This window comes from Cydia amplana, chromosome 10 (assembly GCF_948474715.1).
Source record: "Cydia amplana chromosome 10, ilCydAmpl1.1, whole genome shotgun sequence".
Classification (NCBI taxonomy): Eukaryota; Metazoa; Arthropoda; class Insecta; order Lepidoptera; family Tortricidae; genus Cydia; species Cydia amplana.
In genome coordinates this window covers 4,759,557-4,784,932 of record NC_086078.1, presented here as the reverse complement: position 1 = coordinate 4,784,932, position 25,376 = coordinate 4,759,557, and the positions used below count along the sequence as shown (strand labels likewise).

The 25,376-nt window shown below is 38.5% G+C and overlaps 1 long non-coding RNA gene across 1 annotated transcript in view; it reads right to left on the bottom strand.

Moving 5' to 3' along the window:
* The window catches only part of LOC134651510 (uncharacterized), a 213,947-nt gene extending 212,995 nt beyond the window's left edge, over nucleotides 1-952 (bottom strand). The window contains exon 1 of the long non-coding RNA XR_010097116.1: nucleotides 898-952. This is a non-coding gene — a long non-coding RNA (uncharacterized LOC134651510). The remainder of the gene's footprint in view (nucleotides 1-897) is intronic.
* Nucleotides 953-25,376: the final 24,424 nt, after the last annotated feature.

Genomic DNA, 25,376 nt, shown 5'->3' with positions numbered 1-25,376 from the left:
AGGCCAAATAGGCTGGAATAAGTCCCTCGGACAGAGTGTAGGTAGAAATATTATTGCCGGCCGGCCGGTTTCCACATTACAGTTTCCCTTTGAAACAAGCGCCCACGCGAATGTGGTTTAAGGTATGCCTTTTTGAATATTTTAGCTTAGGTTTAAAATATCTCTGGAAACCTGTTTAGTCTGAATTTTGAGAAAAAATTGAAGTCTGACTGGAGCTCAAAAATTATCCCACGGGAATGTCGGAAATGTCGGTAGAGTTTACATTACAATACATATACCTACATGCGCGGTTGAGAACATCAAATATTGTAATGTTATTATGATAAATACCTCGCAAGAGGTTTTTTATAGGTAATAGGTATAGAATTTTTTTTTAGCCAATCAAACCTTTTTTTTTAACAATCACAATTTTTTTTTGGGAATTGGGGTATTGTGTAGAGCTAGAGTCTATGCGGAAATAGAAGGTCGACCGTAGAATGTATGGGGCCCAATATACATTTCACGACTGTTCTCTTTCCGAACAGACTCTAAATTCAAAGCTGTGGGCGGGGTGTATGTATGGAGAAGGGATAACTTCCAGTGATATGTGTCAGATAAGTGTCAGTCATAGGGATCGTTTTTTGAACTAAAAAAGCGGCCAAGTGCGAGTCGGACTCGCCCATGAAGGGTTCCGTATTTAGGCGATTTATGGCGTATAAAAAAAAACTACTTACTAGATCTCGTTCAAACCAATTTTCGGTGGAAGTTTACATGGTAATGTACATCATATATTTTTTTTTGTTTTATCATTCTCTTATTTTAGAAGTTACAGGGGGGGGGACACACATTTTACCACTTTGGAAGTGTCTCTCGCGCAAACTATTCAGTTTAGAAAAAATTGATATTAGAAACCTCAACATCATTTTTGAAGACCTATCCATAGATACCCCACACGTATGGGTTTGATGAAAAAAAAATTTTTGAGTTTCAGTTCGAAGTATGGGGAACCCCAAAAAATTATTGTTTTTTTTATATTTTTGTATGAAAATCTTAATGCGGTTCACAGAATACATCTACTTACCAAGTTTCAACAGTATAGTTCTTATAGTTTCGGAGAAAAGTGGCTGTGACATACGGACGGACAGACAGACGGACAGACAGACAGACATGACGAATCTATAAGGGTTCCGTTTTTTGCCATTTGGCTACGGAACCCTAAAAATGTATGGAGAACTTCGTCTAGATTTTACTTCAACTTTATTATTTGTCCCTTGGCAACACTATCCCTGTAATTTGCGTCCTTTGTACTCAAATGCAAGCTCGATTCAACTTTTCTACTGTTAAACACCCACGTCATACCAGTGTCATGCAAAAAAACAAAACTTGTCCAGTCTTGCTAACAGAAATGCAACCTTAACCAAAAGTAAACAAAGTTGAGAATAGCAAGTGAACGTGAGCTCGTTTCCGTTTTTGCGAAAGTTAAAAAGTAAAGAAAGGACTAATTAAGTAGGTATTTAAATATCGAATTTATTTGATTACAGTGTTCGAAAGAAATGGTGGATTAATTGGCTTCAGTTTAAGATTTCTTGCCATTTTTAGGGTTCCGTAGCCAAATGGCAAAAAACGGAACCCTTATAGATTCGTCATGTCTGTCTGTCTGTCTGTCTGTCCGTCTGTCCGTCTGTCTGTCCGTCCGTATGTCACAGCCACTTTTCTCCGAAACTATAAGAACTATACTGTTGAAACTTGGTAAGTAGTTGTATTCTGTGAACCGCATTACGATTTTCACACAAAAATAGAAAAAAAACAATAAATTTTTGGGGTTTCCCATACTTCGAACTGAAACTCAAAATTTTTTTTTTCATCAAACCCATACGTGTGGGGTATCTATGGATAGGTCTTCAAAAACGATATTGAGGTTTCTAATATCATTTTTTTCTAAACTGAATAGTTTGCGCGAGAGACACTTCCAAAATGGTAAAATGTGTGTCCCCCCCCCTTCCCCCTGTAACTTATAAAATAAGAGAATGATAAAACTAAAAAAAATATATGATGTACATATAGTAAGTAGTTTTTTTTATACGTCATAAATCGCCTAAATACGGAACCCTTCATGGGCGAGTCCGACTCGCACTTGGCCGCTTTTTTTCTCTTTTGTATAACAAAAGAAGGGTACCGTAAAATGGGGTGAGTAGGGTTCGCGGGGAGAGTTGGGTTATGAATGGGGAGAGAAGGGATAAAAGGGGGATGAGATGGGATTTCAAGGCTACTGCTACAAAAATAATTTATTCCAATTTAAAATGGAGCTATAGTAATCCTACTCATAATAAAAATAATAGATCCAACAATCTTCCAAAATCACCTTTGTATGAAATGCCATCCCACCCCAATTACGAGGGACTACGGGGTGAGGTGGGACTTCCTGTTTATCGTCAAAGTTTAATAACTTTAACTAGTTTTTATTGTATTTTGGGTAGTTCCATTTAATAATGGAACTACCCAAAATACAATAAAAACTAAAATACAAACGTCCGGAACACTTATTATATACACCATTCAGTTTGCATATGAAAAATAAAATGTTATCGAGGTTTGAATGTCAGTTTTGCCCCTACTCACCCCATTTTACGGTAGTGATTCCCTAAAAACTGAAGTGGGTAGGTACTTTACTTTAAATGTTATAACAATGATCAGATTGATTTTTTTCTATGTTAATTTACTGATATTCAGAAAGGCAGTAGGTAAGTGTAAGGCCTGAGTGGACGCTCGAGTTGGGCGTGCAGCGGGGCGGGGCGTGCGGCGTGCATGTTAAACAAATGCAAACGTATAATAGGAGCGGCCTTAGTGCACGCTGCTGAATTTACTTGTAAGCCCGACGCCCCGCTGCACGCCCCGCCGAACGCTCCGCTTCAAGCGTCCATTCAGGCCTTACACTGTCTTTTAGAGAAACAAGAAAGAATCAAATAAATATAGAAACAGATACAAATAGGTATACGGAAGAAGCACAGAAATTAAGAAATGAATGAATAATGTTTATTCTCTGAATAATAATATTCATTTCCATATTTAAGCTATCTAGTTTCTAGATGAACACGATCAAAACGTATTTCAATTAAAAGAGAAGTTTATTAATTTCCTGATAGATCGAGTTTATTGAATAGTCCAGGTGATTGGGTTCAGAAATAGGTACATTAACAAGCTAAACAATACTGTTATAGAAATAGAAACCCATTTCAGCTATCGACTACTCAATTGCAATGGAAACGGGGTCACTTTTGTACCACCGTAAAACCCCGTTTTTAGTGAAAACCGGTTTATCCTAGTTAAAACTAGTTTTCTGTGTTCGTTCTGCCAGCGACGAAAGATAGGTGTGACGACTAGCGATAGCGAAGCGAGGAGAAGCGTTAACCGCACCTTAGGAAAAAGCCTTTTTTGTGTGAGTCGGAATACTCGGAATAACTAGTTTTAAGTGTTTTATCTGATGAAAACGCGTTTCCACTGTAAACTTTTTTTTTTTCTGTAACTGATGTACAATGCAAGCATCGCACATTTCTCGCGTCAGCATTAAATACAATGACTTTATAATAATTGCTGTATTTGCGATTACGCCATACATCGATTTATGAATTAGTTTACGTTTATACGTGCTCCTAGCTAGTACTTACTCATATACCTTGGTTATCGATAAATACATATACCGAAATCAGTGTTTCCATCAAGATTGCAATCAACCATCAAGAATCATATCAACTCAGATGTACGACCCGTACATCTTCTGGTCCTTCGAAGCTATCAGTGACTGTGACAGTGATTTCGTCCAAACGGCCTCCCACAAGCGGGTCTCACCGTGCGGATTGAACAGGCGCTGTGAGTCATCCAGAGCCTGATTATATTCATTGTCATCGGAGAACAGCATCAGTTCATCATCGAAGATATCAATACTATCAAGAGACGTCTACTATCACGCCGAGTAAGAGGAATATCGAACTTGAAAGATCATTATTATCAGTGCTGCAGCAATTATCATCAATTTTAAATCAGGAAATCAATATTATTATCAAACATCAAATATCAGTGGCCACAGTATTGTCAATTATTTGTTGATTAATACTTATTATTATTATCAATATCTACTCTACTACCTATCAATAAATCAAGATGAGTTCGCAAAAGGAAATGGAAGCGATTCGCAATGATCAAAATCAGCTCATGGCCAATATGAACAGGCTATTTGAGAACTACAAAAAAGATGGTCCAAGCCGCCGAACTGAGTCTAACATCAATAACAAGTTGACCGGCCTCGACGGATTCTGGCAAGAGTTTCATGCAAGGCTGGTAGCATTACAGAACGAGGATTGCACTTATTTTGCCGAAAAAACTTATAACAAAACCAAAACCTTCTACGAATCAGCTAGGTCTGTATTGCTAGAGCATTTGGAAACAGCTAAAAGCGCTCCTCTATCAACGAGACCTAGGTCAATCTCACAGAAACCGGCAGAACGTTTATCACACCCTTCTCAGTAATGCCCAATTGGGCCGATGAAAATACAAAAAGTGAAGAAGTGCACCCTGGGCCATCAAATCACCAGAGCCGTATACGATATACTATACAATTCCAACACAAAGTGATCGTTTTCATCGTTCTTAAATAAACACCCTAACCACAGAATAAATAATAGCACTAAGTACAGAAGACTCACTTTCTAACAAAACGCGTCTGTTACGACAGATACGGCCGCTAGGTAGCGACAGCGCCACGCGCGGCTTATGACTTTCCCCAAAATTGGGGCCGAACGGATGTACTTTTAGCTACCTGTAGCAAAGCGACGAAATCGCGGAGTGAGACACGCCTGCCCTAACAAAGTCTAGACACTAATCCAAGTAGTCGTCTTTTATTTACGATTATTAAAGCCTGACAGTACGATTGCTAAAGGTCTTAAAAGTCGTAGAAACGCGCGACTTTTACGTCATTTTGTAGAAGCTAGGTCTGCTTAGGTATACCTATACCTAGATATGATCGGAAGGTTACAGTAGACTGGCCGCGGGTCGGACTTCGAGACAATGGGGCTATTCCACTCTCGCCCTATAAATCACGCCGTCGAAATAGATTCTCTGTATAAAAATATAAAATAACTTTCAGAAACTCTTACCTAAATTTTATTATCAAGTTAAACTGAATCCTAGCACGTAGTCATAAGGTTTGTATTGAAACAGAATGGCTGGTGTGATGTGAGTTTAACGGTCTAATCTGGTGATATCTTGCACTCGATGCCACACAGATAATTGGATTGGAATAGAGATCGTTTCTACATTGACTTTTTTATTAGCCAATTTCAAGAAATTGAGTGAAAATTTATTTGTTTTGTTATTTTATTTTGGAGAAATGTCTATGCGCGTGAAGAATGAGTTGTATTTGAGATTGAAATCTCTTAGTTGCAATTTCATGTAAGTAGATTGATTCCAGAGGGGCTATCGCGAAAACCAAAATTCGCAAACTGGGGGTTTCTGCGGGGATCTTTCTCTTTTACTCAAATTAAGGCGTAATTAAAGTGACAAAGATGCCCGCAATTTGCGAACTTCTTTTTTCGCGGTTATAACCCAGGGTTAAAACAGGAATACACTGGCGGGAGGGAAACCATTTTCCAAAACAACAGGCACGGAATAACCCGTTATACATAGTTAAGTAGGTATGGCTACCCTACCCAAGTACCCACACATGGGTACAAACAAGGGCGGTAGACGGCAAACGTTTAGAACAGGGTGGGGACATTTTTACAAGCGGCAACAAAATGAAGGGTTGGATATTGGTTACAATTTTGACCGCAAAAATATTTAGAATTTAGCCCACATATCTAAAAAACTTTATAAGCCTCAATTAGTTAATTCATGTTTGATCCCTTCTTATGAATAAAGTGGCTTATCCTGGCAATCCTGGCATACACGAAGACAGGCCTAAGATACTCGGCTGTTAGCGACGAGTGGCTGAAAATAATTATGTACCTGACGTTGGGCTGGTTTCAGGGCACGACCGGTCGTTAAAGCAAGCAGAACAGTCAGTTTTTACAAAACAGAAAGTTGCATACGTACTACGTTCGGTTCGGCTGCGATCTACTAACCATATTATTATTATTTTATTTGGTTACTAGCGACCCGCCCTGACTTTACACGGGTTACACAAAACCTTAACAAATTTCATCACTCAATTGATACGTGAAAACCGCATGAAGATCCATCTAGTAGTTTTTGAGTTTATCGCGAACATACACAAATAGACAGACGGGGTGGGGCTCTTTGTTTTATAAAGCGTGGTGATATCACGTCACGATTTAGAAATACTAAGTCCCGAAATACTCTATTCTTCAATATACCCTGGCCTGTTACGTGCACGTCGTAGGTTGTTTGTTACGAATATTTTCTTACGTAATCATATTTTTTGTCCAGCAACGTAAACAAACAGAATTAACAACTGACAGCTAATCCCGACCCACGAACCCGAAATAACGACTGGTATTTACTGGAGTTTTATTAATAAAACGGCGAAAATAGACTTTCATTTAAATTCACGTGGCGTGATGCGATTTCCTATTTTCCCGTCGGATTATCCTGGTAGTGTAAAAAGTTCAGACGTTTAACCAACTTATGAAGTCGTGAAAAGTTTTGTTGTCTTACAAGGTTGCCCAAAAGTTGGTTGACAAAATATTTTTAGGAATATTTTTCGTACGCTTTTTTCAAAAAGTCATTAAAGGCTCGGAAAAACGCCCGTCATTTGGAAAATATAATCATAATTTAGGTTAGGACCCATTTACGAGTCGAAAGTGTTCGTTCACAGTCTACGGACATCATTGGGGTATATTTAATTGTTGACATTGTTATAAGGTCTCTGTTGTACGGAACAGGGCTACTCGTATGTTTCCAAAATGAGGGCCGATTTTTCGAGCCGAAGAATCCTGACCTACATGGCGGCTACAGTTGCAGTAAATTTTGCAGTCTAGAGAGATTGCAATAGAGATCGATATCCATATACAGGTACGACTAAACGCGCCCGCAAACCACATCTGCTTCTGAGATACTAAACTTGCACCAAAATAGACACTGATAGCCACTATATGATAATGTAGCAGTACAGTCAGCATCAATAGTAGCATCGGACCCGGATCGTTCTAGCGTAAGTCATACTTAATCCTTTCTGTTTATTTTCTCGGAGTTTATAAATATCTCCGCAGATTCAAAGACATTCGAGAATTGAAATGATAAATCAAAATCGTATTTAAACCACATTGAATGCTCGCGCTTTCTCTCCAAAGATATATCTGTGCAAGCAGGACGCACTGAAATTTAAATCAGATTGGCATAGTTTTATTGGTTTTTATGTTTCAGAATAGACCGCCTAAGGTACAATATCCTTATATATTTAGCAATATCCTTGGCAAAGAACTTACCTACCGCGGTATTCGGAAAACAAGATCCGTTCTAGAGAAGAGAACGATACGATATGTACTAGATACCAACTAGTTTAGATTTCAACTAGATATCTTTTGCAGCTCAATTAGCGCAACCAATGTCACTTTTACGTTAAATTACCGTTTTAAGATCGTTTCAAAATCGTTTTGAGATCTAAAAATACATAACGAGACGTTTTAGATATTGTGAAAATCGTTCAAGAGTATCTCCAGAATCGCGGATTTGTCAAATTTGTCGAATATCGTTGTCGTATCTTGGTGATTTCTAAGAGATATCTAATATATATCTAGTTCAAAATCCGAATCGAGCCCCTAGTTTACGGCGTCATAAAGCGAGCTATCGGGCATCGAGTCGACAAATCCTACGGGCTTATCTAGGCTGTATAGGGATGCTATATTTAGATCCTAGGATCAAGGTTAATAGTGCAAGGGGATCATAATTCAGTCAGAGTCGGTGACATTTTATTTGATTTTAGGTTAAGAAAGAATGTTGCGAGTTGTGATTATTAAAAAAAACTATCGAAAAGGAAATGTTAGGAATAAGGAATAACTTCTGTATAAAGGATGACTTACGTTACACCGGGCCAGTCGAGTCATTACTTACTTACTTTTCTGTCATAGAAAAGTAAGCGCCGGAAACTCCGGCCCGGACACGGCCCGGTCTAACGTGAGTCATCCTTAAGGGTAAAAGTCATTCGGGAAAACCGGGGTATTTTCTGTGGACATTAGAAAAGTTAACGATTTGGATATTCAGACGTTTTAAATTAAAACAATATTGAGGCTTACTTTTTTTAAACCACGCAGGTGGCAAACGGAGGTCTGGCCTGATATTTATTACCTCTGACTCTGACCATGACCACCCTTAACTATTCACGTTGTAATAAGTTCATGGGCACATTATTGAATACTACTGTGAGCTAGTCATATGTTCCTTTTGAACCTCGAATACGCTATACAGGATGAGCGAACTAAATGGAAGTTCGAGGAATTAGTTTAAAGCAGGGGTCTCCTAACCCCGGCCCGCGGGCCAGATCCGGCCCGCGAGGCGTTTCAATCCGGCCCGCGGACAGCTAACGCGGAAGCCCACTGTGGTCAACTGTGGGCCTTCGCCTTACGATAGCCGATTTTCCGGCGCAAAAAAAAAACCGATGGTGGCCCGTGTGAAAGTTTGTGGAGGTGCAATATGGCCCCCGGGTAAAAAAGTTTGGAGACCCCTGGTTTAAAGGATGACTCACGTTAGACGGGCCGTTGTCCGGGCCGGAGCTTCGTTTTTAGGGTTCCATACCCAAAGGGTAAAAACGAGACCCTATTACTAAGACTCCGCTGTCCGTCCGTCCGTCCGTCTGTCACCAGGCTGTATCTCATGAACTGTGATAGCTAGACAGTTGAAATTTTCACAGATGATGTATTTCTGCTGCCGCTATAACAATACTAAAAACAGAATAAAATAAAGATTTAAGTGGGGCTCCCATACAACAAACGTGATTTTTGACCGAAGTTAAGCAACGTCGGGCGGGGTCAGTACTTGGATGTGTGACCGTTTTTTTGCTTGTTTTGCTCTATTTTTTGTTGATGGTGCGGAACCCTCCGTGCGCGAGTCCGACTCGCACTTGACCGGTTTTTTTATGAAAATCATCACGTGATCACCACCTGTCATTGTCATAGAAACGTAAGCGCCGGAAGCTCCGGCCCGGACACGACCGGGTCTGACGTGAGTCATCCTTAATACTAACATTTTTCTAAGGACATTCAGGAATTAAACTTGCTAAACTCATTTAACATTATCAAATACATAATACATATACTTATTAGATAAGGCTGAAAAGAGTGAATGTTGCTATAAAATACAGTACCTACGATAACATTTATACCTACTACTGAAAACCTACCAATAGGTATAAAAATATTTTCCTGAAAACCAAAGGCTCTTTAAATGTTTATAATTAAGTATAACCCAGAATTACATTGCTGTAATGGACGACTCACGCTAGAATGGTCCGGGTCTGGACCATCGCGTCGGACACTTTTTTTCTATAGAAATCACGTGATCACCGAGGCTCGGAAGTATCTTTCTATAAAAAACGAAATATCGGACGCCTCGGCACAGACCCGAACCGTTTTACCTGCCTAGCCCGTACTGTCCTATCCCAAAACTACCAACCCTGTATATTTGATTTATTTCCTACGTGTAAGTAACCTTACACATATTTATTATGTTTGCTCATATATAAACCAAGCATACATTGATCTCAATAGAGCCCGAACCCAAATGTCTCAGTTCTATTTGAAGATTCAGTTCAACTTCACAGTTGAAACTCAACTTTATAACTAGGCTGTTAAAGTTTGAATTTGTGTGAGTAGTGTTGACCTGTGCTGGGAGGTTGGGAGCTGAAATAGGTCAGGTGAGGTCGACGATTTTAATTAATTATTCGCTAGTTTATTTTGCATTGCTCAGTATTTAGAATACATAGCAAGCAAGCCATTTCCGTCACGTCAGTAGAAAGAGGCGGCAAATTTAATACAAAAATATGTTCTTATACTCGTAACAAAATCTACGCGAACTAAATCGCGGGAAACAGCTAAATTAATTTAACAAAAATACAAAAATAAAACGTAGCCTTTATAAAATAGAGACAATTTGACTTGTTGCCTTTAAAATTACACCGATATTATCAAATTATCATGCAAAAATAATATGTTGCTCAATACAAAATATAATGCTTACTGTTGTAGGTACCTATGTACTTTGAAACATTAAATTATACATTCCTTTCTATAAATAGTCTTAAGTGAAAGAGTCCTTCAAGTTCAAACAGGTCATTCAATTATTAATTTCCAACAGCTTACATCGTCTATAATAAACCTACTGTCAAATCATTTTGATTCCTAACCCAAAGACAATTAAGTGTAATTTTGATTGTTTCTGCGTAATTTACCACGCGTACCGTAGTTATTACGTATTCATAAATCAGATTCAGTTTTATAATCATGAATGGTTTCGTCAAATTAATTGAAGTTATCATAAATGATAACCATGTGGTATTTAATGATAGCGTACAAGCTATGCATAAATAATACACGTAACTCGTGACATGCCATAAGTGATACAAGGTTTACAAAGTTATCTGTAATGGCTCCTCTACACGATGGGCCAACGCCGGCCACTCCAAGGGACGCAGCCATGCGGTAGAATGAGATAGCAATATCACTTGCTCCCTCTAACGCATAAATGCGTCCCTTGGAGTGGCCGGCGTTGGCCCATCGTGTAGAGGAGCCATAATATAACAAAAGTTTATTCTGTCATAGATTTCTAATTAGATGCTTAAATTATGATTTATATTAAAATTTAAATTACCATTCCGTTAGCATTTTTCATAGACTTTGTTTGGCGGTGACAGAATGTTACGAACCAGGGATGTTGCGAATATCCGCATCCGCATCCGCAACCGCGGAAATTCCGCATTAGTTTCAACATCCGCATCCGCATAAAATCGATGCGGAGTTTAATGCGGATGCGGATGTGGAATAGGTCGGTGCAGGAACGTCTTAGCAGGGTAATTTAGTCATTAGCCAAAAAAACCTATTAAAAATGAGCAGTCAAGCGTGAGTGGGACTTAATGTACGGAACCCTTGGCACGCGAGTCTGACTCGCACTTGGCCGGTTTTTTGAATTAAAAATTATTAAATGTTATAGTTGACGTTTATTATGTACCTATCTTGACATCCGCATCCGCGGATGTGAGCCTTTAAAAATCCGCGTCCGCGGACGTCTAAAAATCGGCATCCGTAACATCCCTGGTACGAACGTAAAATGTACTTATGGATATTTTGAGAGACTTCTCTTCTCCTATTAGGATCGAAAGAGCTCGTGATCCCGAGTAGAAATTACATAATCTAGTTTTGTTTTCAACAATTTATTCCTCATACTCCTGATAACTAAAAAACCGGCCAAGTGCGAGTCGCACCTTACGCAAAAAATGGCAAGAAAAAACATGTTTGTTGTATGGGAGCCCCGCTTAAGAGCCAACAGGAGCTAAGATTAAAATATTTTAGGTAAATATACCCGTCTCGCTAACGGAAGCGGCTCCTAAAACTAGTGCGATAAGGACAAGGCGAAAAATCCTGCGTAAAAATATCAAAAATCGAGGTTTCGTACTCGACTGTTTCCTCCTCCAAAACTTAACCAATCGTAACCAAATTTGGAAATCTAAATGATTATGACATTATCTGTGTCGGACCGTTTTGCTTTTTTGACTAATTGATGTCAGTTTTGAATAGCACGCCTCTCATTGCGGCATAGTCAATTAGGCCATTTTGGCCATTTTTGAAGGGCTCTAGCGCCTTAAAAAACAAAAATATCAAAAAAAGCAAAACGGTCCGACACAGATATTGACAATATTAATCTGTGTTGAAAAAATCATTGCTCTAGCTTCAAAACCCACGGAGGAAACAGTCGAGTACGTTTGTATGGAGAAATGACCACTCCTGTTGGCTCTTAAATATTTATATTATTTTGTTTTTAGTATTTGTTAATTGTTATAGCGGCAACAAAAATACATCATCTGTGAAAATTTCAACTGTCTAGCTATCACGGTTCATGAGACAGACAGACGGACGGACAGACAGACAGACGGACGGACAGACAGACAGAAGGACGGACAGCGGAGTCTTTGTAATAGGGTCCTGTTTTTACCCTTTGGGAACCCTAAAAAACGTTGACTACCCCTCAAATCAGTTAATCGATTAGCATTTCAGACTTTTACCCAATTTGGACGACACTAATTGATTTCCGAACAAGTCTGCCGTAACTCGATTACTTCCATCAATCCACTCGATCGATTAATTAATACAAGAAATTTAAAGGAACAATCCAATAAAATTGATTGGAAATGAGACAACTCGACGAGCGACGATTTTAGTAATCGACGGTGGGATCGAATTTGAGTTTGATTAGTGATGTGCTGCTACCGCAGATTGAGTAAGCGAAGCCCATCATCTCTCTCTCTTTCAATCCTGTTACCCCCTGCTGGGGTGTAGGGCTCGAATCTTTTCCGGTCCTGGACAGCTTGGGTAGCCTCCTTCCACCCCATCCCCAATACACCCAGCTCTTGCTCCACAGAACGGCGCCAAGTAGATTTGGGCGACCCTTTTCCGTGTGCCGGGCATCTTCCAGGTCAGCCCATAACACCCCCTACCATTTTCTTACATAAATACACAATCAGGTGGACCAACATCACAAATAACTACACCAAAACTACTGTGTGTCCAGTTCATCCCAGCATGTTGCTAAATCAAATAAATTCTATCTAAATTGAACTAAAAGCTCATCAAAGTAAATACCACTGAAGAAACCTAGAGACCACACTAAACAGATATCGCTTTAATATTGGTAAATATATAGCACCATGTCATGTGCAGAGTGTGCATTGCATGGAAACAACAAAACATGCTGTCCTGATCAACTGCAATCAGGAAGTAGTATACATATTATAGGAGCAGGTTTTCCTAAGGTCTCCTTGCACACTAAGGGCTCATTTAGACGGTGCGAGAACTCGCATGCGAGTTTCATTACATTGCGTCATTTGATCGGTCGGCTGAATTGATGTGACCTCAATGGTCCGCTAAAATCGTATACGAGTCCGCGCGCCGTCTAAATGAGCCCTAAAGGAGGCAGTTAACAACCTGAAAACCTGGCTAGGTTTCTTTGATGAGCTGGGGTGTTTAGAGAAGCGCTACCTCATTTTTCACGCAAATGGTTGGCGATTTGTGAAAAATGCCCAGTATAAGTAACTAACTGTGTAATTCGAAACTACCGGAAAGTTGAGTGTAAGAACTTGGCTTTTTTGGCTCACTCGTTTGATTAGTGGTCTACAAAGCCTATAGTGTTCATTGAGTATGCAAAGTACCAAAAAGGTAAAATATGACCCAAGTTTCACTTAAAAAAGTTGAGAGCCGGTATGACTGAAGCTTTAAGTCCTAAAGTAGACCGCTGGGCCTAACAATATATTTTATTTTGGGACTCTTCGCGTCTCGGTTTATTGTACCTACGAAGTTGTTTAAGTTTAAGAAATAAACTTTTGTGTCCATGATTTTAGCGAAACGGCTTTAGGTCGTCGAATTACTCTAAGCATGTAAAAGATCTTTGGACACTTTTTGTAGTATTGAAGTTTGGCATTCCAAACTTTTTTAACTAAAAGGTTAATTTGAAATAAAAGCCTAGATTACCACAGTGGTAAAATTTCAGTTGGCAACCGTTCTCAATAATCCAGCGCCTGAACCAAATTTTGGGATTAAGTAACTAAAGGTATGATATCGTAATGAATGTAATGATCTAAAAAGAAAAGCAAAAGGAAGCTAAGGAAGTGCATTATCTGGAATTTTATAAGATGCACGCACTATGTTCCAAGTCACATAAATGTCATACATTACGACTGCCGCAAACACGCACGTATTTACGCAACGAGCCAAGACACGTGCTGCATAAGAGGGTTTTCACATTTTCCGATCTGATATCGGACATCGGATGATCCTAGGAGAAAAGCAGCTGCTAGGGTAAACCATAAGGCATCTAGTCCTTCTTTTTGGTCTGGTTATCTTTTGGACAATGAACATTTAAACAATAGATAAATACTTAAATATAAAAAGCTTTTAAAATGTATTTTTTGGTCTTATCGACATCCGATATCGGAACGGACAATGTAAAAGCGGCCAAGTGCGAGTCGGACTCGCCCATGAAGGGTTCCGTATTTAGGCGATTTATGACGTATTAAAAAAAAACTACTTACTGGATCTCGTTCAAACCAATTTTCGGTGGAAGTTTACATGGTAATGTACATCATATATTTTTTTTAGTTTTATCATTCTCTTATTTTAGAAGTTACAGGGGGGAGGGACACATTTTACCACTTTGGAAGTGTCTCTCGCGCAAACTATTCAGTTTAGAAAAAAATGATATTAGAAACCTTAATATCATTTTTGAAGACCTATCCATAGATATCCCACACGTATGGGTTTGATGAAAAAAAAAATTTTGAGTTTCAGTCCGAAGTATGGGGAACCCCAAAAATTTATTGTTTTTTTTCTATTTTTGTGTGAAAATCTTAATGCGGTTCACAGAATACATCTACTTACCAAGTTTCAACAGTATAGTTCTTATAGTTTCGGAGAAAAGTGGCTGTGACATACGGACGGACAGACAGACGGACAGACAGACAGACATGACGAATCTATAAGGGTTCCGTTTTTTGCCATTTGGCTACGGAACCCTAAAAAGGCTTTAAAGGATAATTCACAATAGAAGGGTCCGGACCAACGCGTCCGACACTTCGTTTTCCATAGAATAGCCACGTCTGAGTCTCGGTGATTATGTGTCTGATGCCTCGGCCCGGACCCGACCCACTAGCGGACCGAACCGTTCGTTAACACATTAACTGCCACTACTGCCAGCGAGGCAGCGACTCGCTAGGAGAGTTCACTGTTCGTAGGCGCTTTTTGCTACATACGGTTATTCCCGTGTTATCGGCTACGCTCGTAGCGCGTAGCTCGCGCTGGCACTGAATGTGGGACAGCACGCTGGATCCGCATGCTCCGGTGTGTGAGCAAGCGTTTGGTATGACCCGGCCTTATTTAGTGGGTGATTTAATGGTTCAGCATACGTCATAACTGTCACAAGTATTTTTAGACTCACTGCAATTTATAAATAGACAGGTTATTTGTAGCCCACGTGTATGATGTCAATCTTAGGGTTGTCACCTGTTGATACTTTACTATTTTTAAATTTTTAATGCGACTTGTTTGAATGATACACACAGTCCACACATAACAATCGTAAGTGACATTATTTCGCCGAAATGCGGAAAAGAATTACTAACTACACGCTTGATTCTTTTGGAAGATGTCAATCGACTTATCGTGGGATTCAAATGTTTCTTATAAACCTGGTATGTATATCCCAGATACTTCCAAAAAGCGAAAATAAATGTGGAACGCGAGTAGTAACGCTCCATACAAAAAGGGCGCGACCTGTGACGTCTAAATATTGTTTTATACATAAAGCCCCTTGAATAATTTGGAACATTACCACCCCTAATAATCCAGGATAGACATTCTTAACTTTACTGCATTCCATAGATAAACAAATGTAAGTTTATAGATAGGTATACGTAAACGTTCGTAATTCAAACGCGTTTACGACGTCTAAAAGTCTATTTCAAAAGAGTGGGAGCTTTACAGTTCCAAGAAAAGATCTTCACAAAGGGGAACTTGCGTTTTGAAAGAGGATACACTCTTTCAGTTGGTGCTGATGTTAATAAAAATAGATTTGAGGAAAAAGAAACTTGATACGATTTGTATAGAAAATAATAGTAACGGTATCCGTTTTCATTTGTCTTTATTATCGTTAAAATACTATAATATATTATTACAGTACATATGGTGCTACTTTCCCGAACTAGTGCGGGAAAGAGCACTTTCCGAGCGTATGTCGAAAGTTTAAAGTGCCATATGTACTGTAAAACGTACGAGACACGTGCGAATAGGTAATTCGCAACTCGTGTCGATTTAAAACACTCCCTTCGGTCGTGTTTCAATTTATCGTCACTCGTTTCGAATTTCCTCTTTTCCGCACTTGTATCGTAAATAACTATTATGATATTTACATTTAGATTTCGGCAACAAGGCTCATACCTATATAACCTTTTTTGGCAACATAGGTAAGTATTTAGCTTTTCTTTAAATTGATCAAGTTCTCTTAACTTCCGATTTGAAAAACAAGCATTTGTTTAAAATAAGAGTTCATTTTAAACATTTAAAAGTAATACATTTTGTACTTATAAAAAATTAGGTATCCTGCCGTAAAAAATGTGGCCTAATTTATATTCTATTCCTTTTACCATTTAATCCAAAAACTTCAAAGAATCGGCCGTAAATTTGATAAAACGTTATTACCATGACAAAAAAGATTATTTTGGAAGAAGCCAATTATTCTGTTCCGAGGAAATTCCGGGGAAATTTACATTTAGAGCAGTTTACAAACGGTACTATTGTTTTATTGTCATTTAAATATATATTAAATTCGGAAGTTTTATTTTATCACTACATAGTATAAAACAAAGTCGCTTCCCGTTGTCTGTCTGTCCCTATGTATGCTTAGATCTTTAAAAATACGCAACGGATTTTGATGCCTTTTTTTTAAATACATAGAGTGATTCAAGAGGAAGGTTTATGTATAATTTGTTAACCCGTGCGAATCCGGGGCGGGTCGCTAGTATTAACTATAGTCCAATTTGTATGTTCGTTCGTCTGGTGGTCACAATGCAAATCAGCAACATATAATATATGCTTCATCCCAAACAAACCAATGATGACATCCGCAACAGGCTTCGTCATTTTTAAATACCTAATCCAAGCTAAATAAAATAACTGTCACGGATCGTACCTTACTATTATTGTAAGTTAAGTTTAGTAGAATCATTTCTCATTTGTGTCATTTCGTACTTTGTCACTTTGACTACGAGTAGATACAGAGGGACGAGAGTACGAAGTGGAACTAAAATCAATTTTGTTAGCTTTATTAGGTAACATCGCTTTTGTATTTGTGAACTTCCTTGATAAAATGAGTGACGTTCGCCGCCGCATTACTGCCACGATCTGACATTCAATCCGTCACTTATTTTAACAAGGAAATTGACAGATACGTACAGCTCCTGCGTTATTGCCGACGCTTAAAAGGAGAATATCATTTTTGCATGAGAAAGGAAAAAAAAAACATTCAATACAATTTGTCGAATGACATCTATCATATTATAGGTATTTACATAAACTGGTAACTCGACAGTGATGTGAGATTGTGTGATACTAGAGTTTCGGATCGTTCCTGTTTTTACATCACGCAAACACATCACGTAATTTTTTTCATGGATCGTGCATAAAGACATGACAATTTGCCGTAAAACGAGATACGAAAGCTATTTTTAGATTTAACTGCGACGGTTTCCCACAGCAACCGAATTGCCCGCACTCGAAAAAGCCTACGCTGAGGGGCTACCGCGAAAACCGAAATTCGCAAATTGCGGGGATCTTTCTCTTTTACTCCAATGAAGGCGTAATTAGAGAAATGGAGACAGATGCCCGCAATTTGCGAAACTTCGGTTATAGCCCTGTACACATCAACAACTTTTATTGAATTGAACAACTTCAAGTATCATTTGAGTCGCTTAGCGATTGCAGTGCATTTTAAGTACTAGTTAGTTCTACCCGTCCCGCACCCCGTTTGGGGTGCAATTAGACGGCTTAAAAACTACGGCGGCAGGGGGGACCTGCTGATCCGACCGCAGAGTAGGAGGCCCTCCAGAGGCTTCCCGGCTTCACGCACCAGCTGACCTCGGCGCTTCCCGAGACGTCCCGGCGTCCGAACACAGGGCTCGCACGACCACCTTGCCACGTCAGGGGAGTACCCACCTACGTCAGTGAAATCAGACAGGCTAATTTAAAATTTAACGGACCACTACCACGACCACCGCTCGGGTTATTTTTTTAAATAAATTTATTTGTTATAAAGCGTTTGGGACTTTAATTTAAACCTCCCAACCTTAACCGCTTCATTGGCCAGCCAGGCCATTGGCATTGAGCCAGGGTAAAGTGGATCGTGGTAGTCTTGGAGACCTTATATATCTCTAAGGATAATTTGATAATCGTTTTATATATGTAATAGCGACCCGCCCCGGCTTCGCACGGATTACTCTTAACAAATTATACAACTAAACTTTCCTCAAAAACACTCTATTGATATTAGTTTATTTTAGTTTATATCCAACATAGGTACATACATACAGAATAGGGATTCAGAAATTCAGAAATTCCCGGGAATTCCCGGTTCTCGCCATACAAACTCAGTACCGGGAGCAAACCGTAATACAGACAGACGCGGCGGGGGATTTTGTTTTATAAGATGTATAGACACATATTTGATTCCTATTTAATTTGTATTCATCGTTTTTAAGGTCTAAATAGGCAGCAGGTCCCCCATTTTTACCAAGCTTAACCCGTTCTATTGAACATAGTACTCGTACTTCTAAAGGTTCACGTCCAAGCTGATTGCTTCTCGAGCTAGATGTGAACTTTTTAACAATCCTCTACATTATTCCGATTGCTTGTCGAGAGGAGGCGAGTCGCAGGCTTAGAAGAAGAATTGTGAAAATGTAGATAACTAACTAGTGAAATCAGGTACTCCTAAAACGGCAAAATGATTTGTTTCTACAAAAGTAATGCAGTCAAACACTACAGGCCATTTACTATTACCATTTACTTTACCCTTACGTAAAATTTGTAGCTTTTATCTCTCATTCCGAGATGAAACCTTTAATTTCCCTGGGAAACCCATCAACCTTTTTCTTGGCAAATAATAAAAAATCGTAAGTTCAAGCCTCGCTTGCGCCTGTTAGATGAAAAAAGATGCTCTTAGAAAATAATACAAATAGAGGGTGTAAAATTAATATGCTGCATCTTGTAAGATAAATTGCTAAGAAAAGGGTTAGATGTAATACCTCAAGATACTCTCGGGTCCATTTCCACAGGTTTGCCTAGAAGTGTTCGAATCGCCTGTTTTACTAAGCAAAGTGAACACTGGAACCTTGGCGGTCTCAGTCGCCCTGAAAGGGATTTATGGCGCAATTAAAACTTTTCGATGCCCAAGTTTTTTTTGACGGAAAAGTGGCTTGCCTGTTAGCTTGCAAAGTACATTGTTATATTATACAGGTTCTACATGGCTTTATCTGTTGAGTTACCCCAAAATATAATTCCATATCTGAGGACAGAACACATGTATCCGTAATACACTAACAAGGCAGTTTTATGAGATGTTACAAGTGTAGATTTTGAAGAATATAAAACTGTTTTAAACTCCTCTAAAATAGACAGGGGCTTGTTGGCTACTCAATTATGGCTGAATTAGGTCAAACAATTTCAGAGAAACAGAAGCGCACAGTTAATACAGCTGTGAAACTGGGGTTGGCAACTATCAAAGGTTTGCATAGATGGCGCCATCATAGCTTGCCCCTTTTTCTATGCGATTTGGCTTAAAGGGCTGGCATCCGGGGCTTTAAAAAACAAAAATTTGACACTATTCTAGGGACTGACAGGGCAAGCTATGATGTCGCCATCTGCTAAATACTTCGACCGGCCAACCCCATTGATCCTACGCTTCGTAACCTTATCACACTTGAACGGTTTCTTTGTTTGATATTAATTAGCACATTAAATGTATGCGTAAATTGAAAAAGATTTTCTTTATAGGGAAATTTAACTGCAAAAAGTGTGTTTTGCAGGTAAATACTGCCAGTATCTTTGGCACTTTCGAAATAGATTTTTATTTTTATAGGTATACTTGGTCAACCAGATCTTGACAGTAGAAACGGGCGGCAAATTTGAAAAATGTAGGCGCGAAGGGATAACGTCCCATAGAAAATTTGAATTTCGCGTCTTTTTTTACTGACAAGATTTGGTTGACCAGCTATAGTTTTAATTGTATGTTACTTTTTATTGCAAGTCTGTTGTTTAAATAAATATGTAAGTACATTGCTTTTATGTTAAAAAAAACTGCAAAAAGAAACATTTGTACCCGGGTGGTATTCATATGGCTACTTATCACCGTAGTGACGTACTAAGGAAAGCTAATATTAATCCAGCGAAGACGTAGACATTGGTTATGCGATTGAAGCCGTGTGGGTGACCCTACTGATACAAAAATAACTGTTATGAGATACATAAAATACAATACAATACAATGGACGGGACAACGTTATGATTTTTTTTTTGCTTGCATAACGGAACAGAAAAAATACGTTTAAGATAAAAATGGAGCCAATATGGAGCGAATCCGCGGTATTCGGAAAACAAGATCCGTTCTAGACTAGAAAACGATACGATATGTACTAGATACGTTGTAGTTTAGATTTTAACTAGTTCTCTTTTGCAGCTCAATTCGGGCAACAAATGTCACTTTTACGTTAAAATATCGTAATAATATCTTGTGGAAATCGTTGAAGAGTATCTCTAGAATCGCACAAATGTCAAATTTGACAGACAAGATAAGACAAGACAAGCTACTAGGGTCGGACCAAGTTAACTCTGCATGACAAAGTGTGGCAATGTCGTCGTTAATTTCAAATGAAATAAGACGTGTATAATGACACTTTGATCAATTCAATACGGTGCAAATTTTAAAACACAGAATTAAATGGAGACAGTAGGTATACTTATTGACAACGGCGGCATATCCATAGGTATATTTATGTGTATACATATTTCAGTATACAACAGTTTTATTTGTTACTCAGGCAAATTTATGTACCTAATAAATAATAATATAAATAAGATAGTATGGAGTCACGTAAACAAAAGTAACTTTCAGTTATAAAATATAGTAAGTCTTGTAAAAGATTCATATACGATAATGTTAGCACACCCTGTGGGCCTCGCTCTGGGGATTCGTATACCTACTGCTTAAAAATGTAAAGACGATGTTCTTCTTGACAGGTTTATAATTAATATTCGTTGTACAAAGTTGGTTTCTCATCTTGCGGTAATTCTCTACAAGTTGACAGGCAAAAGCTAAGTGTCACAGATAACATATATCGCTCAAAGTATAGTTTTGGCGGGCTTTCAATAACTGTCATTAGAACTAATATTACAAGCACCTTATGTTGGTTCACTGTATGGCCATATTAAATTGTTTTATTAAACCGTTACGTTGATAAGCTTGGAATAATACTACCTATATAATATAAAAGTATCACAGAATATAAAAATGCTAATAATAATCTCACGAAATATACGCCACTCTCACTGCATCCTTCATAATTCTATTGTGTATTTTTTATACGAGAGTAGTTCTAATATTGTTTTGTGCTTGCCTCATATGTGAATAAAAATAAAGGCAAGCTTGAAATGAAAGTGATATTTCATAGTTCAATAACCAGACCTAACGACAATCTAGAGTGGATTTGGCAATAAAGTCTAGTTAGGAATTTTGTAATTTAATGTAGTTATATTGTTTTTGTTTCGTTGCCTCCAGGAGGCAAATTCTGTTTTTTTTTACGATACAGGAGGCAAATGAACGTATGAAACGCCTGATGGTAAACAATTATCGTCGCCCATGGACACCAGAGAGGTTACAATGCGTTACCGGCGTTTAAGATGGGAGTAAGCTTTCCACTTGAAGGCTTGAAGCGGAAGCCAAGCGACTTTTTGCAGGTTTTGTAAAATGGTGAACTTTTTTACATTATAAAAAGTCGAGATTAAACTTTCGTGCGACATATTTTTAACTGTTTAGACGACAGCGGTTTCACTAACTTGAATTTGACCCCCGACGGGTCCGAACTGCCGTGTCACGCCAAACTCCGTTAACTCGAGTTACATGAGTTACGGGTAACCAGTCTAACGCTACGTCTTACGTAGGCGAACAACGCGCGAACGCCGCGCGGCCGCCGCGCCGCTTCGCGTCTAAGGGTAACATTCCATTTCTGACCGCAGCTGCACTACTGGTACTGAACGCGTCGCTGTTACTGTCAATTTCCATAGTAAAATGAACAGTAGTGCAGCTGCGGTTGGAAATGGACTGTCACCTTAAATCGCTCACGTACGAGTAGGACATACCTATACGTATCAACGGTTTGTTTCATCCTCGCCGCGCCGCGCCGCGCCGCGCCGCCGCCGCGCCGCGCCGCGTTCGCGCGTTGTCCGCCTACGTAAGCCGTAGCGTTAATCGTCTTAAAAACCATTAAATATATATCTACTAAAAGAACATTTTGAAAATCTTCATTATTTACTGTAGTGTTGAGTCGCTCACTCGTGAGGCACCTCATTTGTACCACTCATTTTGTTAATTTGTCGCAATACTTCGTACCGCAAAAATGTCTTACTTCACTCCTCTATTCATTTTACTCATTTACTCGCGCGCATCACAAACAACTACCTATAATATTGTAGCGTATAACAATATATAGATAGATAGATTTATTTATTTATAAAGGAAGTGATGAATACATAAAAATGAATATACATTAAAAAAATTGTCGCTGTTGGAATTAATGGAATAGTCGACGCTGAAAATATGCTAGTACCTCACCTCATTTGAAGTAAGACATTGTAACACCTCATTTTAGAAAATGAGGTACTCATACAAACTCATTTTAAATTGATGTCCTACCCATCACTAATTTACTGAGAAAAGCATGTAACTCATGTAACTTAATTTTTTTGCCGATGGCGTCAGACACAACTCAGTTAACTTGAGTTGCATGATATTATGTTCTTAAGTTGTTTACCGGAGTTAAGCAATTTGGCATAACTGGCCGAGCGCTTGGTTTATAGTTTATAAGTACGACAAGAATATTATTTCGCTTAATACGTGGCACGTCTGATCACGAATATGTCATGTAACTTGACTTACATGACTTCGTGTGATCACTATAGTATGGAAGAGTTGGTCATGCGGAACCATTTAATTCGAATAAAATGAAAACTATTCAATTCTGCGAAAAATAAAATTAAAGATCCTATTCTGTGACCATATTTCCTACATGTAGATTAGAAAAAAAATAAAAATTACGATAAACCGTCAACGATAACAGCATTTGAATCTTTAAAACTTTAAACGCGAAATTATCTCGAAACTCAACTTAAAGTTACACGAGATGCGCGTGACACGGCAGCGAAACTTGTCGCCAATAGCGACTAAAAATTCAAGTGAGTGAAACCGTTGTTGTCTAAACAGTCATTATAAAAAGTATTCAATACTTAGTCACAGCTATATTTCTCAGCATAATAAGCTCTTTTTGTAGATTCCTTGGTGTAATAATTTCTTAGAATATATGTATATTAGGAACTTCATCCGCTTTGTAGGTAGGGTTGAACAATTTTTGTGCTCAAACAAAATTCTGGCAAAAACCTTCGAAGTTTATGAAAGGGTGAAGTGTTCGTTGGCGTTTAACTGCCTACTTTTTACGACTGAATACAGACTTTTCGACTAAAGATTTGGGCACTGTTTGTAGGTACCTAATGGATCTTTTTTCTCAGAAGTGGATAATTGAGATGAAAATACTGTTTTGAAAGAAATCTTTTTCTTTATTTCGTATGGAAACAACATATTATAGTGAATTTTATATGTATATACCTACGAAGTAAGTTAATATAATTTATTGTACCACAACCAAAAAAAAAACAAAAAAAAACAACGGGTTGCATTCAGGGAGTGACGGCAGAAGTGAAAACTCAATGACTAGTGCCAAATGCACTACCTACATATGTATAATTGAGGTTAACGCCATCTAGCGTTAGTGTTAATTACTTGAAACCCCTAAGCACTCGAGTTAGTACTCGAGTTATATTAATACCAGTTAGAGCGAAACTCACTAGATGGCATTTAAATCAATACCTAAAGAAAAACTCAATGATATTACATGTAACAGTTTTTCATGTAAATAATGTCATTGAGTTTTTCTTTATTGATTTAAATGTCATCTAAATGAGTGGCCATCTAAATCTTACGGTCACGTGATCGTCTTACGCTGTCTCGAGTTTAACATTTTTTTCCCCACCTCAAAAGCTAGCGATCCAGCTCCAAATCTAGTTACGTCAACCCTTTTGGTAAGTGTACGCAAACTGTAGTGTTGTAGGTCGTAAAAGGTGGCTATAATATTACGAGTGGGTAAACTGGGTAACATTCCATTTCTGACCGCAGCTGCACTACTGGTACTGAACGCGTCGCTGTTACTGTCAATTTCCATAGTAAAATGAACAGTAGTGCAGCTGCGGTTGGAAATGGACTGTCACCTTAATATAACCTATAAAGTTATGAGAATGGTTGCTAGGCACTCGATGATATTCAGACGTTTGGACAAACAAAACAATATGGGGTCATGACATGAGGACTTTATAGACTTACATTATCTTTGACATTTATTTTTTATAGTTCAATAAAGTATATGGAAGAATAAATTAGTGCCATGTTGCTCGTGAAAATTGTAGGTTTCGTTAACCGCTTACGGTCAGTCGGATCGTTTGCTTGTTGGGATAGTTTTAACTGGACAACCCATTAAAAGTGTTTTTTTTTGTTATTGCATGTTTAATATATGCATTTTAACTGTTCATAAATTTGGCTTGACGATCCATTTCAGGTGAAAATATCGATGTTATGAAATGAATTTATCTGAATTATCGTGTTATAATTTTAATTTATTTTTGATGATCACAATACAAAAAAGGATGACTCACACTAGACCGGACCGAGCCCGGGCTCAGGCCAATCGGGACGTTTTGAAAACTCAAAATCTCATACAAAATGAAACTTGATGCAAACGCGTACCGTAAAATGGGGTGAGTAGGGTTCGCGGGGAGAGTTGGGTTATGAATGGGGAGAGAAGGGATGAAAGGGGAGTGAGATGGAATTTTAAGGCTACTGCTACAAAAATAATGTATTCCAATTTAAAATGGAGCTATAGTAATACTCATAATTAAAAAAAATCGATCAAACAATCTTCCAAAATCACCTTTGTATGAAATTCCATCTCACCCCAATTACGAGGGACTACGGGGTGAGGTGGGATTTCCTGTTTATCGTCAAAGTTATGAAATGGAGCTACCCAAAATAAAATCAAAACTAAAATACAAACGTCCGGAACACTTATTATATATATGTCGCAGTCGGATCGTATAATCCGCTGTATTACATTACGGCTAGCCGTTTTACAAAACAGGGGCGTTATGAAATGCGGCGGTTCGACGATTAGCTAGATTGAATGCGGCTGAATTCGGCGCCATTCGTTCTTCAACACGGCTAGCCGTAATGTAAGTAATACAGCGAGTCATTAGCCGCCGCTTAGACCGTTTTTAGTTCCCATTTTTAACACTCGTGGCGCTGCCTGACATAACAACAACAAA